Source organism: Euprymna scolopes, chromosome 42 (assembly GCF_053919585.1).
Source record: "Euprymna scolopes isolate OS-2025 chromosome 42, ASM5391958v1, whole genome shotgun sequence".
Lineage (NCBI taxonomy): Eukaryota > Metazoa > Mollusca > Cephalopoda > Sepiida > Sepiolidae > Euprymna > Euprymna scolopes.
Window position 1 is genome coordinate 9658644 of NC_136523.1, and position 16385 is coordinate 9675028.

At 31.3% G+C, this 16385-nt stretch overlaps 1 long non-coding RNA gene across 1 annotated transcript in view; it reads left to right on the top strand.

Moving 5' to 3' along the window:
- Window positions 1-10517, top strand: part of LOC145266922 (uncharacterized) — a 284122-nt gene extending 273605 nt beyond the window's left edge. Inside the window, exon 2 of the long non-coding RNA XR_013864795.1 lies at window positions 8821-10517. This is a non-coding gene — a long non-coding RNA (uncharacterized LOC145266922). The remainder of the gene's footprint in view (window positions 1-8820) is intronic.
- Window positions 10518-16385: the final 5868 nt, after the last annotated feature.

Sequence of the window (16385 nt, forward strand, 5' to 3'; positions counted from 1 at the left end):
ATACACCAGTACAGATGTTGCAGCAATCGTATACAAATGAGCGAATTGTAGCCTTCTGGATATACAGGACACGCTAAGGCGTAACTAACTATCTAGCACGGTAAAGAGAGCCCACGGTCTTTGGCAATGTACTCAATGTCTCTGTTCCAACTCATGTTTCCTGTAAACGTTAAGCTGAAGAATTTGAACGAAGTACTTTCAGCTAAAGTATTATTGAGTTGGGTTCTTGTAGTTTTTAAAGGAAAGACGATTGGCCTTGGAAATATTGAATGTGACCAAACATTTTTGTCCGCATTTGACTTCAGACTGAGGTCCTTCCTTTAGGATTTCTGTCATTGCATTGGATATGCGGTCATTCATTTTCTCCGCTGGTCTGTTATAGAGCGTAGTGTCGTCAGCAAATAAACCATCTGGGAGCAATGTCAATTAAAGGGTGGCTCCACAGTCAATAAAGGCCACAAGCTGGGGCCTCATTATCGCATATGGTTTAAGGTCATATCCAGGACCTACTTGCCTGGGTTTAGTAATTTTTTCGTTGGTAAATCTATGTCGGATACGATTTCATGCATGCCGTTTTACGGTGCTTTTTTCTTCAAGTGTGACTATAACGCCACGCTGATGCGTTTAATATTTCGCGCTACACAGTGGTCGACATAACTCACCTGATTGTTTTCGTTTCTTCTTCTTATTTTCTCTGTATTTTCTCATCTAATGTTGTCAGGAACATTCTGTGTGGACAAAGTACCTCAACCCGTCGTTGCCTCAATTCAGCGCAATACAAAAAAGGAAAGGAAAAGTGCATCACTAAGGAGAAAGTGAAAGTCATTTAAAACTTGTTCACACATCCGCCATTCTAATCATTTACGCCCAAATCTAGCTCTTATCAAAGCTTTTCTGTTAATTCTATTCTTTTATGTAAAAACTTATGATGAACACAAACCTAATCTGTCAATTTTGTTCTGTTTTTTTTTTCTGAGCCTAAACCTAACCTCAACCTTGCTCGGCAAGTCTATTTTATTCTTCTAAATATATTCAACATTGAGTATTGCTTGGATATTATTCTGTCGAAACGACAACCCAAAAATCGATTTTACACGCAGAAAAGAATGAAGATTATTTCAATTATATTATTCCTCTCTAGAGAAACGCTGAGTGATAGTTACACATGAGATTAATGGATAAATATTTTTTTTCTGTCATAAATAGGAACAATATGAGGCACCATTTGGAATCTCTTCTGCCTTATTGGTGCCCTTTTTGTTATTATCTTTACGTATTGCATATACTCTCCTTCTTGACTGTTGTTTTGGCCCCCTAAGTGTCCGGAAGAAAGTTACGAATGGTAGTAATATTGAACAGAGATGCATTTACAACAAATCGTCGGGATATATATATATATATATATGTGTGTGTGTGTGTATGTTTAATCATTACTGTATTTATTATCTATTATATTAAGTATTATATATACATACATACAATAATATATATTAAATATGTATACATGCATATATATATATATATATATATATATATATATATATATATATATATATACATGCCTATATATATATAGAGAGAGAGAGTGAGATAGATAGATAGATATATATGTGTGTATGTTTAATCAATTATTATCTATTATATTAAATCTCTCTCTCTCTCTCTCTCTCTCTCTCTCTCTATATATATATATATATATATATATATATATATATATATATATATATATATATATATATATATATGTAAATTTGGTTCGTTCCAAACGAATAAAACCATATTCCTAAGTTACCAATTTATTTGAAATTTTCAGACAACCCATCTTTAGGGTCGAGGTATGCTTTTATGTTATTAAAATAAATTTACCTCGCGAATTATTAAAATATTAAATAAAATAAATATATTTTTTTTAACCGTTACTGCGAATCTTTTCTGTTGATTAAACTGAACTTCCGGTTCGATTTATTTCACAACCACGAATTGACGAAATATTTCATTTTCTGTTAACTCGATGAGTAAAAAAAACAAAAACAAAAAAACATATTTCATTTGTTTATCTTCCAATTTTTTAATTTACACATCTTTTCTTTATATAAGGCCAAAAAAAGTTTGTCGCTTGCTATGCTAAAACAAAGTGTTTTTGTTTTTTATTTTTCTAATTTCAAAATATGTTGCACCATTATTGTGATGTTTAATTTGCAGTATATTTCAATTTAACTTTTATTATAAAAAGTTTGAGTTTATGATTTCTTTCCTGCAAAAAAAAATACCCTCTCTGAAAAAAACAGGCAAAACTAGCTGATAAAATATGTAAGCCTTCTGGGGAGCTAACCGCTTCAATATAATTCCAGAAATATATAGTGAGAAAACACGGAACATTTTATATATTTAATATACTATATTTATAATTTTTTATTGTAGGATGCTCCTGATCTCGCGGGTTTTTTAAAATCTCAGTTGACAACATTGCATCACTAAAAAAAAAAACACAAAATGAATGCCGACGCTCAAAGTGTATACACATTTTGACTCCTCTCTTTACTTAAAAATTCACCAAAAATCAGGAAATTAACGAATTTTAATGAAAATTGCAGTATTTTTCAAATAATGATCGCAGAATATAATGAACTAATTATTTTTACTTAACTCTTAGTGAAAATGTTTTATTTTGTTTAAACAAAAATACCTTTACTAAAGTTATGGTTTTCAGTAGTAAATAAAAAACGCAAGAATTTATTTTTGCTTTTTTTAAAGCATCGTAATTTGTAACAACAAAAAATAATTTTTACAGTAACATTACGAAAAAAAGCCCCTAAAGTCCGTATTAATGAATTTTATATAAATCGAAGAAAAATGAATTCTCGCACACTATTCAGGAAATTAAAGATTCAATTAGATTCCTATTTCAGTCACCTAAATTATTTAGGGTGAAATGAGTTTAGGAATTTATAGCCAAACCTAAATATTTTTTTTTGTAAATATCCAGATACGCTACTACAGAACACCGACCACTCTAATTTGTTTGGGGGGGATGTGATTTATATTTTTCGTGTTTTTATTCAATGTAACATATTTATTCAGCTCGAAAAACATACAGTGTTTACCGAGGTATTGGAAAATTAAAGATGGCGTCTGATTCTCTCTTTAACACGGTAAGTTTGGGAAAAGGTATTATAAATAGTAACCCAGATAAAATACTGTTAAAAACTCGCTCAATATATGTTACCGTGACATAGGTTGACATATTAAAAATTCGATTAAACCTAGAACCCCGTCTTCCAACGTAGACCCCTACTACCAGGTCTCCTTCTCCAACATCAGGGGTCTACGTTCCAACCTTCCAGAGGTTGAAACCCAATTACAGGAGACGAAACCGGACATATTCTTTCTAAGTGAAACTGGAATAGGGCCGACCACTTCTCTAGATGAGTTCATAATTAACGGATACTCCAATTTAACAGCTAAATCTGACCCCCAAGATCGCCATGGGCATGGAATATGTGCCTACATTCAGGATGGCTTCCCGTGTGGCAGGGATATCTCTAGAGAAGATCCTAATTTACCCTATATGTGCTTCAGGGTTGCACTTGCTAACACCACTGCATTTATATTTGCCCTCTATAGGCCCCACAACAGCGGAGTTACTATCTTTAAGAGCATATCTGAGAAAATAGACCACATACTGTCTTCACATCCCTCGGCTAACATCCACATATGTGGTGACTTCAACGTCCATAACGTGGAATGGCTGACCCATTCAAATAAGACAGACGATGAGGGGAGGTTTTGTCATGATTTTGCCATTGCTTATGATCTCACTCAGATTGTTCGCGAACCCACCCGTGTGCCCGATACACCCGGTCAATATGCAAGCCTCTTAGACCTTTTTCTCTCAACTTCCCCTGAGCTATGTTCATATTCCGTTCATTCTCCTCTAGGATCCTCCGACTACTCCGTCGTATCAGTTAAGATAAAAACGAAATGTAAGAAGCCCCCAGACGTACCCCTCCACCGTACTGTATACCGATACTCTATGGCCGACTGGGATAGCTTCCGTACATTCATATCTGATTTACCTCTGCACTCCATGTTTAAAAAGGATGTGTCCTCTATAGTATCAGATCTGACCGAATGGTTAATTGCAGGCATAGACCAATTCATACCATCTAAAAAATTCCAACAAAAACCTAACAGCCAGCCATGGTTCTCCCCAGAATGTGCTGCTGCTATCGCGCACAGAAATCACTTTTTCCATAGCTACCAACGTAATAGATGCACTGAGACTAAAGCTGCTTTTAGGTCTGCCAGCAACCAGTGTAAAAGAGTAATAAACATGCAAGAGAGCTATATGCCGAGTCTGTTAAAGAACCTAGATTCCAGTAAAGCAACTGGCCCTGATGGCATCCCAATCATAGTGTTAAAAAAGCTTCAACCAGAACTTGCTCCCATACTTACGAAACTATTTAAGCGCTGCCTTAAGGAGAAGTGCTTTCCGACTCCCTGGAAGACCTCATCAGTTTGCCCTGTATTTAATAATTCAGGTGATAAGTCATCTCCCTCTCAATACAGACCAATAAGTCTCCTGTGTGTAATGAGTAAGTTGCTGGAATCCATATTAAATAGAGAAATAGTCAACCACCTCAGCAGGAATAACCTTCTTAGTGACACACAATATGGTTTCCGCTCTGCAAGATCTACCGCAAATGTGCTGACGGTTATATCCCACAGGATTAGTGAATCTCTTGACAAAGGCTTCCTTTCTAGGGCAATTGCTCTCGACATATCAAAGGCCTTCGACAAGGTATGGCATAAGGGTCTACTTCACAAGATTTCCAGCTACGGTATAACTGGAAATGTTTTCTCAATCATTAAATCATTTCTCCCGATAGGCTCATAAGAGTAGTGGTAGATGGACAAAAATCGGAGGCCTGCAATATAAATACTGGAGTCCCTCAGGGGTCAATCCTGGGCCCAACTCTCTTCCTGATCTACATCAATGACCCCCCTAAACACATACTTAAATCATTCGTTGACATCTATGCTGATGACACGACCATCTACGGCAACACATCAAAGGCTGTAAATGACAAATTTCTCTCTGATTCTCTCTCCTATGATCTCGAGCGCGTGGTTCAGTGGGGGAAGATGTGGCTGGTTACCTTTAATGCATCCAAAACCAAACTGCTATCCTTACATCATCAACGCTCTGATCCCCATCTGGCATCAATTGTGATGGATGGCTCTCGTCTGGGTGAGGCCCCGTGTTTTGACAAGCTTCTGGGTTTGACCTTTACTCCTGATCTGAAATGGAACACGTACATCAAGTATGTTGCCAAGGTCGCTGGAAAGATGGTGGGATCCTTCTACCGCTCCAGAAGATATCTCACTACGGATGCAATTCTCTATCTATATAAAAGCCAAGTACGTCCAAGGATGGAATACTGTTGCCATATCGTGGCAGGAGCTGCTAAAAACAGCCTATCCTGCCTTGACAGAGTACAAAATAGACTTCGTGGCTTAGTGGGGGATGCCATTTTCTCTACCCTGCAACCTCTCTCCCACAGAAGAGACGTTGCGAGCCTGTCCTTGTTTTATCGTTATTTCAATGGCAGATGCTCGTCTGAACTCCGATCTTTGGTCCCCCCTCGCCAATCTTTCACGAAAAACACCCGTCTAGCTGAATCCACTGTGACAAATTTCCCCCACTCTATATCTGTGCCTAAATCAAAACGCGGATTCCATGAACAAAGCTTCTTTCTTAGAACTGCCCGCCTGTGGAACTCTGTTCCGTCTGCCTGCTTCCCTCCGGACTACAACTTGAATGTCTTCAAGTCCAATGTTAACAAATTCCTAATGAACCGCCCCCTTAAGTAAATATTTCAGCAAAACTCCTCACTAACGTAATGTACTTGCAATAACCCTTATCCCTGAGTGGCTTCCGAGCCTTGATAAGTGGTGATCACTGTGTAAAAAAAAACATATATATTCGGCGGGTTTTTAACAGTATTTTGTATAGTTTTTTTTATTTATAACACCTTTTCCCAAACTTAAAGAGAGAATCAGACGCCATCTTGAATTTTCCAATACATCGGTAAACACTATATGTTTTTCGAGCTGAATAAACATGTTACATTGAATAAAAAACACGAAAAATATATCCAGTTTGGTAGAAAAGTATTGCTTTTGATAATATTTATTTGTTATATATTTGTTTTTTGACAACTTTTTCGAATCTATGTGTACAGTAATACAAACCCGCTGGTGCACTTACCGGACCGCGCTATTGTTTAAATCGTATTTCCAAGTTTAATTAAAGTTTTATGTTTTTTTATTCAATTGTAAGGTTAAAGTACAATATATATATATATATATATATATATATATATATATATAATTATAAAAAATAGGGATTTTTTTTTTTACCTATCTATTAATTAGAAAGTAAACTGTTGTAATTCGAAAGTCGTCCACGTGTTGCGCACGTGAAAGGCTAATTTCTACCGGAAATGGCGAATAGTCCCGCAGTTACGAAAAATATTTTTATTTTATTAAATATATTTTTATAATTTGCGATCTTAATGATAAAACTTTAATTAAACGTGGAAATGCGATTTAAAAAATAGCGCAGATCACTCTCTGCATCAGCACCGAAAGTACAGAATAGTTAGAAAACATCCTCTCTCCCCATGTTAAGAATGGCTTTCTAAATAATGTTAATGATTCAGTACTGTTCCTTGTCTGCTTTAAGTTTAACTTTTGTTTAATAAATTGTTAGGTGAAAGTCCAGAATAGTTACAAACCCCCCCACCCCCCATGTTAAGAATAGCTTTCTAAATAATGTTAATGATTCAGTATTGTTCCCTGTCTGCTTTAAGTTTAACTTTTGTTTAATAAATTGCTAGGTGAAAGTCCAGAATAGTTACAAAACACGCCTATCCCCATGTAAAGAATGGCTTTCTAAATAATAACGTCATTATTTCAGCGGGGTAGCTTCTCTGCATAAGTGCCATGTTTTGTTATATAATTATTAGTTGAAAGGACAGAATAGTTACAAAATACCATCCCCATGTTAGGAATGTCTTTCTAAATAACATTATTTCAGCACGTTATTTTCTATGCATACGTACTATCTATTATTGTTTATTAAATTGTTAGGTGAAAGTATAGAATAGATGCAAAACTCCCTCCCCATGTTAAGAATAGCTTTCTAAATAACGGGATTATTTCAGCACGGTACCTTCTCTGCATAAGTACTATCTTTTGTTTATTAAATTGTTAGGTGAAAATATAAAATAGTTACAGAACACTCTCCCTTTCCCATGTTAAGAATGGCTTTCTTAATAGCGTTATTTCAGCACGGTACCTTCTCTGCATAAGTACCATGGTTTGTTTATTAAATTGTTAGGTGAAAGTACAGTACTCATGCAGATAGTGATCCGTATTATAATAATAACGTTAATATCTAAAAAGTCATTATATATATATATATATATATTCCTGCAGCTATAATCGAAACAAAAAACAAAACCAAAACAAAAATCATCTGAAGAATACTTCACAAAAATATTTATATAATAAAAGCTTACTGGAATGCGATCAGCTACAATCGAAGCTGAAACAAAAACCTATGAAGAATTCTTGGTAAAAATATTTATACAAAAAAATATGACTTGAGTGTCATCAGCAATAATCGAAACCGAAACCAAAACCTATGAAGAATTCGTGGTAAAATTATTTATTAAAATAAATTTGAAGTCCACAACGAGTCAACGACAATCACATAGGCGTAAGCGTGGCACACAGAATTAATAACACACATGCTATCCTATAAATATATAAACACTAATCAGTAATCAGTTTAACTGGCCGGATTTGCATTTGAGGGTGCTTGAAACCGTTATTATTTAGAACGGTATAGAACATTCGTAGTACAGCGGCGCATCTCCGATCTCGCTCGTTGAACATTGTGCCACTTTCAGGCATGATAGAATGTTTTTATTTCTGTTGGGATTTGTACACAACTGCTCAACTAGCAGATGGTCGGCAACAAAAATCGAAACTTTTTTTTTATTAAACGGAAATGGAACCATGTTGTTTTTCTTGGCCGATAATTTCGCCGTTCTCTCTTGCATTAAATACGTAGCGGGTACAATTTTTTTTTTCAAATTACGGGGCTTGGCAGTAAATAATACGAAGACATTGATATGGCGCAAAACAAAACTACCAAACTAAACATCATGAAGAAATAATTTAAAATATAAACAACTTAGATCATAAAACTTTTTTTCTTCAAAAAACTGTATCAGCGTATCTCGGCGAATTGTTATAAACGTATAAGATGCCCCGGGTGTAAGGAACCCTGGAGCTCGGGAAAGAAAGTTCACCTGTTTTCAGCAGCTTGGAATGCTAATGTGCCTATCTAATTTGTGTTTCCTGTGAACTAACGTTCACAGCCGAGGAGTTTGAACGAAAACCTTACAGGTAATGTATCATGACCCATGAGCAAGATAAGGCTTCTTGTAATTATTGAAGGAGATGCGCTTAGTCTTGGCAGCATTGAGTGCTACCATCCATGTATCAACCTAATTCTTTACGGACTGCAGGTCTTCTTTTTAGATTTCAGCCGTTTTCTTCGATATTTGTTTATTCGTTTCCCCTTCATGCTTGTTATGCCCTGTCGATACGCCGTGAAACAAAACAACCAAACCAAATTATTTAAAATTAGTTTTCTTTGTTTTTCTTTTGCCTTTTTGTTTCCTCTCATGTTTTGTGTAAGCAATGTGCGTTTTCACATGTTGGTTTTTCTTTTCTGAATTTCAGGCGGAAAGCGGCCATTTTGGTAACGTTATCCCGCATCCCCAGAAGAGACGACGCAACCTTGAATTATATTTGCCGAAGCTCAAAGCAAATAATGCAACGCGAACAAAAGAAGAAACGAGGATGCAACGAGAAATAAAGCTGACACCATCTTGAAATAACATAAGGATGGAATACTTGTACAGAAGAGAAACCAAGGAAACAAGGATATCGAAAATTATATTTCCTTTGGATATTCTATAATATGCAAGAGAATTGAATTGAACCGCGGCAAAAGAATTCAACATAGATTTTGGAAATTCGCTGTTGGGTTACAAAATTAAATAAAGCGGCATTGTTGTCAATAATTTGGAGGGTATATTCATTCATATTTTAACAACAAAAAAGGAGAAGTGTTAAGTTATTTATTCTAAATGAGAAACATGCTTTGAAAATGAAAAAAATGAAAACTAACAAAACAACGCAATGCTTATAGAAGTAAAAAAAAAATGATTTAACGTCTACTGTAACAAAAGCATTTGTGATATCGGATATTACATCACCAATCTGGAAAAAAACACAGTTGAATTATTTAATTGAAAAATAAATTACGAACTTAAATAAAGTATAACAAAGTTGTGACAAGGAATTGCGACGTTGAACTAATATATATTATACAAAGTAAAAGAAACATGAATATATTTTTTTATTTATCTGTTAAGCAAAGATGGTCTAAAAGGAAAAGCGGTAAAAAAAACACTGTTCAGGAAAAATGCGAAATGACAACTTACAGTATGTAAGGGAAAATCTAATAGAAATGCAAAACGTTGAACTCTAACAGATGTGGTATTAGATGAGCATGGTGTACTCTAGATAAATACTAATTAATTGATTTAAAAATTAAATCGATAATATACTAAATAAAAAACACGAAGTTGTTCACATAGCAAACACTTTGGAAAAAATATTTTATATAAAAAACATTTATTAAGCAAACATACGCATTTTAAGTTAATAAAAAAATAAATAATATAAAAATACAAACAAAGAAAAGGCAGTTGTGATATTAGGTAACTCTATTGCTTTGTGTCGAATAATTAACACGTATCAAACAATAACGTATCAAACAATTCAAAAAGAAAGGATTAATCTCGTAAACCAAACAAAACAAACAAATACATATAACATATTTTCACGAAAATACAGTTTAAAAAATCGCCAAGCATGAACTTTGTGTTAACTCTCTAGTTTGCATTGGTTAAACACATATCGTACTAAAAGAAAACAGCAGATAAGTTTTAATGTTGAATAAACTGAAATAAAAAACACACATTAAATAAAGAGATGTAAAAGTGATCAAAGAAGTTTTATCGAAAGAAATAAAGTATTATAGTAATCAACATTATATTGTATAAATCCGAAGATTCTATTGTTGGCATTGCTTTCCTCGTTGTTTTTGTAAGAGGAATTATTTCTAGAAAAACACCGAGCGCTTATGAATGGAACCAAGTGAAGGTTGCTGACAAACTAAATAAAATGGTTTCTTTGGAATCAACTGAATCACCCAAATCATAAGTGTGTGACGCGAACCATTTGACTATCGTCACATCTCAGATTTTTTAATGAAACAGACGTGTGTGTTATTTTCTGTAACAATTGCTCTGAGAAAATCTGTTTCATCTAAAGCGTAAACAAATACCGAATTAAATAATAAAGAAAAAGGAAAACAATATTTTACAATAATTAACTAATGGAAAATGATCTAAATAACAAAAAAAAACAGTATCAGATGGTAAAATAAAATAACTATTTTATGGTATTCTAACCGACATCTTAACGTTGTTTAAGAATTTAAGTTGATATACCTATTGGATATTTCAGTGAAAGCATTAGATAGCATTTTCGCAACTGGTTATGTATTTTGCATGATAAATGATATAAGCTTAACACAGATTTGAAAAAAAGATACATAAACATCGATTGCAGCATTTAGAAAGATGTGAAATAAAAATCAATGTTTCTAAATAATAAAATATCTTGTTGGGATATAAGCTACAGCTGTCATTGTAGAATCAGTTAGAGAAGAGAGAAGAAAATCATGAAATGTAGACATAGGCTTGAGAAGGACATGGCGAATTCAGACATTAAGAACCACGGATGTTATCAGGATATTAAACATCAATAAATACTAAATTAATCGTACTTTAATAAACACCTGAATTTTTATAATTAAAATAAATAATGATTAAAGATTAAAACAGTAAGTTTATTTGATAGTAACAAATGTGTTGGACATTGGCTTAAAGTTTCAAAATAAATAAAATATGTTAAAACAAAGAAATTATAACAAATACATAATCAACTTTTGTAATTTGACTATAACATTAAATTGTTCTTATCACAATAAGATGCTCTCTGAAGATAGATTGATCTTGTGACCTTCCAATCTCATAAACGATATTATACATGTTAAGAATACATACTTTACTTACGTTTGCATAAACTATTTTCACATGGAATAAATTGTGCTGTCAACTTCAGAAGCTAGAAAACAACAATATCAAACATAACACACTACTTCCAAAAAAAAAGAAGAACAACAAAAAACAAAAAATATATTTTCGATGTCAGTTATATATATATATATATATATTCAGCATATAAGATCTGTAATAACAAATACACACATACACACACAAAAATATATCATACATAAATATATACACACATATATATACATATATACATATATACATATATGTATATATATATATATAAACATACATAACATAAACATACTTAAATTGGGAATATTATAAATAAAATATACTTATTTACATTATATATATATATATATATATATATATATATATATATATATATATATATATATATATATATATATATTCCTCATTTCAGCGTATGGGTTGTGCCCTTATTTTCCTGTAATTTACAAATCAACATTTTCAACCACACCCGGGAAACAATAAAATCGAAGAAGAATTTTTTAAAGAGAACACATGTTTTATAGAAATTGATATTTCATTGTTAAATTAAATAAACTGCGATTAAAATTCATTGTACTAATAGAAAAAACACGTAAAATATTCTGTGATTATAGTCGATCCATTGACATTAACATTTTAAGAAAATATTCAGAATATAAGATTTTTAATAATAAATACACACATACACACAAAAATATATTATACATAAATATATATATATATATATATATATATATATATATATATAGCCATGCAGCTGTAATATATACACATATATACACATATATATATATGCGTGTGTGTAAGTGTGTATAGATATATGTATTATTCGAAATATCGAGAGCACAGTATGTTCTTCATGTTGCAATAACATATTACAAACACATATAATGATTTACATTTTTCTTTATAATAAAACAGTAGATAAAAAAGCTAAACTAATTTATTATCCCATATAAATTGTAAACAAACTTTACAGGGTAACGAATTCAATTATTTTCTTCCGGTTAAAATGAAGCATTCAATGTAAATAGTCTGCATTTATATACGATTCATTGCAATTCATATATGTAGAAAGTAGAATTAAAAAAAAAAACTATATAACATTGTCTGGCAACATATGTATCATAATAACTAATATACCCCCACATATATATATATATATATATATATATATATATATATATATTAATAAAATATCGAGACGACAAAATGGCTTATAATTCTGTATAAAGGTTTCAGTAACATATAGCAATGTATGTATAAAGTATTATATATATATATATATATATATATATATATATATACATCGTAAACAAGTCTTATTAATAGACGATATAAAATGCGTGAATGTTATTTAAAAATACACAAACTTATCTCTTAAAAACTTGTCCCATTACTTAAAAAAAACGTGCTTGAAAAAGTCAGTCATTTTGTCTGTCACACAACTTGAGAGGCATTTTTTTAAATTTTATATCTTGCATGAAGGCGGTGAAAGTTATTCGGCATTAGGTTGGTTTCATGAGTTCTTCTAAATTGATAACATTTTATCTCGTGGAGGTGTTAGACTATTAAGTAGACGGGTGCATATATTTTGATCGAAAACGCCAAAGTGAACTATTAGACACATATATGCTCATTATGTGTTCTCCTAATTAACCACATAGCTTTGTACGAAAACAAAATACTATTCATAGTTGCCTACTTTATTTATTTCTCATTTTTCAGTGTCTGATTTATCCTTATCTAATTTAGCTGGACCTTTTCTTACGAAATTGTCGTGTGTGAAAACACTACAGAGAAAATTCAAATCTATAGTTTCTTAATCGCAACCTAAACATCAATGTTGCCTATTTGAGTTCAATCAGAATAATTTCTAAGTAGTATATATATATATATATATATATATATATATATATATATATATATATATATATATATATATACTTACATATATATATATATTTTTTTTTCTTTACTGAAAAAGGCGCAAATCAATATATTATAGAAAAATATATTGAATAGAAAAGCAAATAGAAATTAGAAAGAGCTTGGTTATACGTCAGTCCGACTGCCACGAGGGAAAGACTTATGCATTACTTGCATGCTAACACTGAGGCATATACACCCGATGTTTAAAATAACTGAAAAAGTTAGACAATTGTTTGTAATGGTAGACGTGATACGACACTTTAAAAACTGTTGCGAAAAAAGTCTGTGATATTTTACTTGGTCTTGTGCGTATGTAATGGTTTAATATTCAGGGAATTAATTTGTGTTTTGTATTATAGAAACAAGACACATATAATTTAATTCTAAATTCAACGGAATTGATGGACTATTCTACGAGATAAAATAAACATTAAGAAACTTAAAACAAAAATCTAATTATTTAATCATCCCATATATAAACAATTATCATTTAGTAAATGAAAAATGGAGCAATTAAAATATAATTATAAAATACAATGCAGAAAACAGACTAATTTTTTTAAGAATCTTTGTGTATAATTATTGAATTCTGATCTTTCACCATTTAGCGGAGATGATGGATTAATTTTATTTTAATAAGAAATAAAATTAAACAATATTAAATAAAACTGAGCTCATTAAATCATCAAAATAGATACAATTTTCATTCCTGAATAAGAACAACGGTGTAATTTAAAGAAAGAGAAACTGAATAATGTTGTAATGAAATAAAAAGGAAACGATTATGCTACATTAAAAAAAATAAACACATTTTTAAACGATATTAATCAACGGAATAAGGTTTTGCCAATGCATCAAATTATAAACAATCAGAATTTTAAAACGTTTCTCAATTTGGGTTTTATTTGCATTTCGTTTGTTTTATTTCTCATATTATTTTTTTCTGATATTCATTTAAACTTGATATTTTTCTTAATATCCATTTAATATCCTTACTTTTCAACGACATTAGAAATCGTTTCCGCTTAACTTGACATTTCCCCCCGGCGTTTTTTTTTTTATTAATATATTTTATGAATAAATTTCAATTTTTATTTTCATAATCGACAGTTTAAAACTTGCACTTTTCATTTGCTGTCGGAAGTAATTTAATTGTGTCTTTTCGAATTTCGTAAACCCACTCATAAATTCTATTCCCAGCTATTTCATTCTTTACCATTTTAATCTTTTGTTTTTTTTGTAATTTCTTTTTATTTTGTCTAATTGACGCAGTTTCCTGGTGAAGATCACTTGCTTTAATAAACAGTACAAGATTTCCAACCATAAGCTCATTCGTGTGCATTTCTTTTGTCCTTTTCATTCATTTACCTCTTCTGTCTTTAATGTCAAACACACCCGTTTTCTAATAGAGATTTCTTGCTTAAACGGACAGTACACCATTTGCAACTGCTTTAAGACAGGATCGTAATTTAATTATTCTTTTTGCTCCGCTTTTATAGATATGGTTCGTTTAATTAATGCAATTTACAGCTAAGTTTTATTATGGATTCCTCTTTAATTCTCTTTTTCTACTGCCGATCGTTTGTGATTTATACATCCTCCTATTCTCTTCGTAAACTTAGTCTATTGTAGGCCAACTAGTCTCTCTGACTATTACATAGTTTATAATCGTTGTTTTAGATAAATCATAAAGCCATTCTTAGCTGTCTCATTTGTCGTTGTTTCATTTGTTTTATGCTTTCCTTTATAATATCAAACTCTCGCGTGTTTGGGTGAATATTACGTGATTAAATAAACAATAGGTCCTTTTCAACTGCTTTAAGAAGTGATCAGTTCTTCTGTTATTTGTTTCACTCATTCATAACTTTATAATTCTTTTTCTCCTGTTACGCATACGATTTAATTACGTAATTAGTGATAATTGTTCTTTCGTTTTTTTGTTTCGTTCATTCATAACTTTTTCATTCTCTTTTCGTGTTACACGTTTAATCGCGTAATTATATATTACTTTTAGTTGTTTAATGGATGCATTTCACATCAATCTTTTATATTAAATTCATCTTTCATTCCATTTATTTTCAAATATGTTCCTTCTTCTCTTTATGATACGTACATCTTCCTTTTTCTAATCTGAATCTCTATCTATTTTTTATCTACTTCTTATTAATAATTTAAATATTAGCATAGTTTTGTTAAAAACATTTTAAAATTACCCCACTTTTTCTTTCTATGATGATGAGGGTTGTTCCATTTACTGGCTTTTATATAAATATACATATTTTTATTTGTTGTAATATATAATTATCAATAAGTAAGTTCCCTCTTACGCTCTATTCATTTTAATATCCGAAACTTATCGTATTATTGAAAGCGAACCAAAAAAAATCTAATTTTTCTATAAACAAGAGTATATCTGCTTGTTTTATCAATGTTTTACCATTATCTGCATAGATTTTATTCACTATCCTATATAATTCTTTTTGCCTTTATTTCTTTGGGATAATATACGCTATAAATTAATTCATAAAGACACGTATCCTTGTATTATTAACCACACTTTTATTTTTAAATACGCAATGTAGTTCATTAGTTTCCGTTTATCCTTTCCTTTTCTAGAAAAAATAAAATAAAAATACCAACTTACCATTTTCCACCAAATCTCTTGCAATGAAACGCCAACTCAACGCAAACTTTGAATAGTCGACTAAGTCGCGTGACAGTTATTTTCATATTTCCATATTTCTATTGTTTTTATTTGTTTCCTAAACTTTCAATACTTCAACTACTATTTTTTTAATATAGAATTATTAATACATTACGCCTTACCCCTATTATATTTTTACGCAGTTTATGTCTTAATCGTTCAGGCCTTATTTTTCTATTTCACTTTCAAACCGACCTTCTATTTATATCTACTCTCATATCTCAATATTATTCCTTGTTTCCCCTTATTGAAATTGTCGTGTGTGAAAACACTACAGAGAAAATTCAAATCTATAGTTTCTTAATCGCAACCTAAATGTTAAGAACATCAATGTTGCCTATTTGAGTTGAATCAGAATAATTTCTAAGTAGTATATACTTATATATATATATATATATATATATATATATATATACTTACATATATATATATATTCTTGTTATACT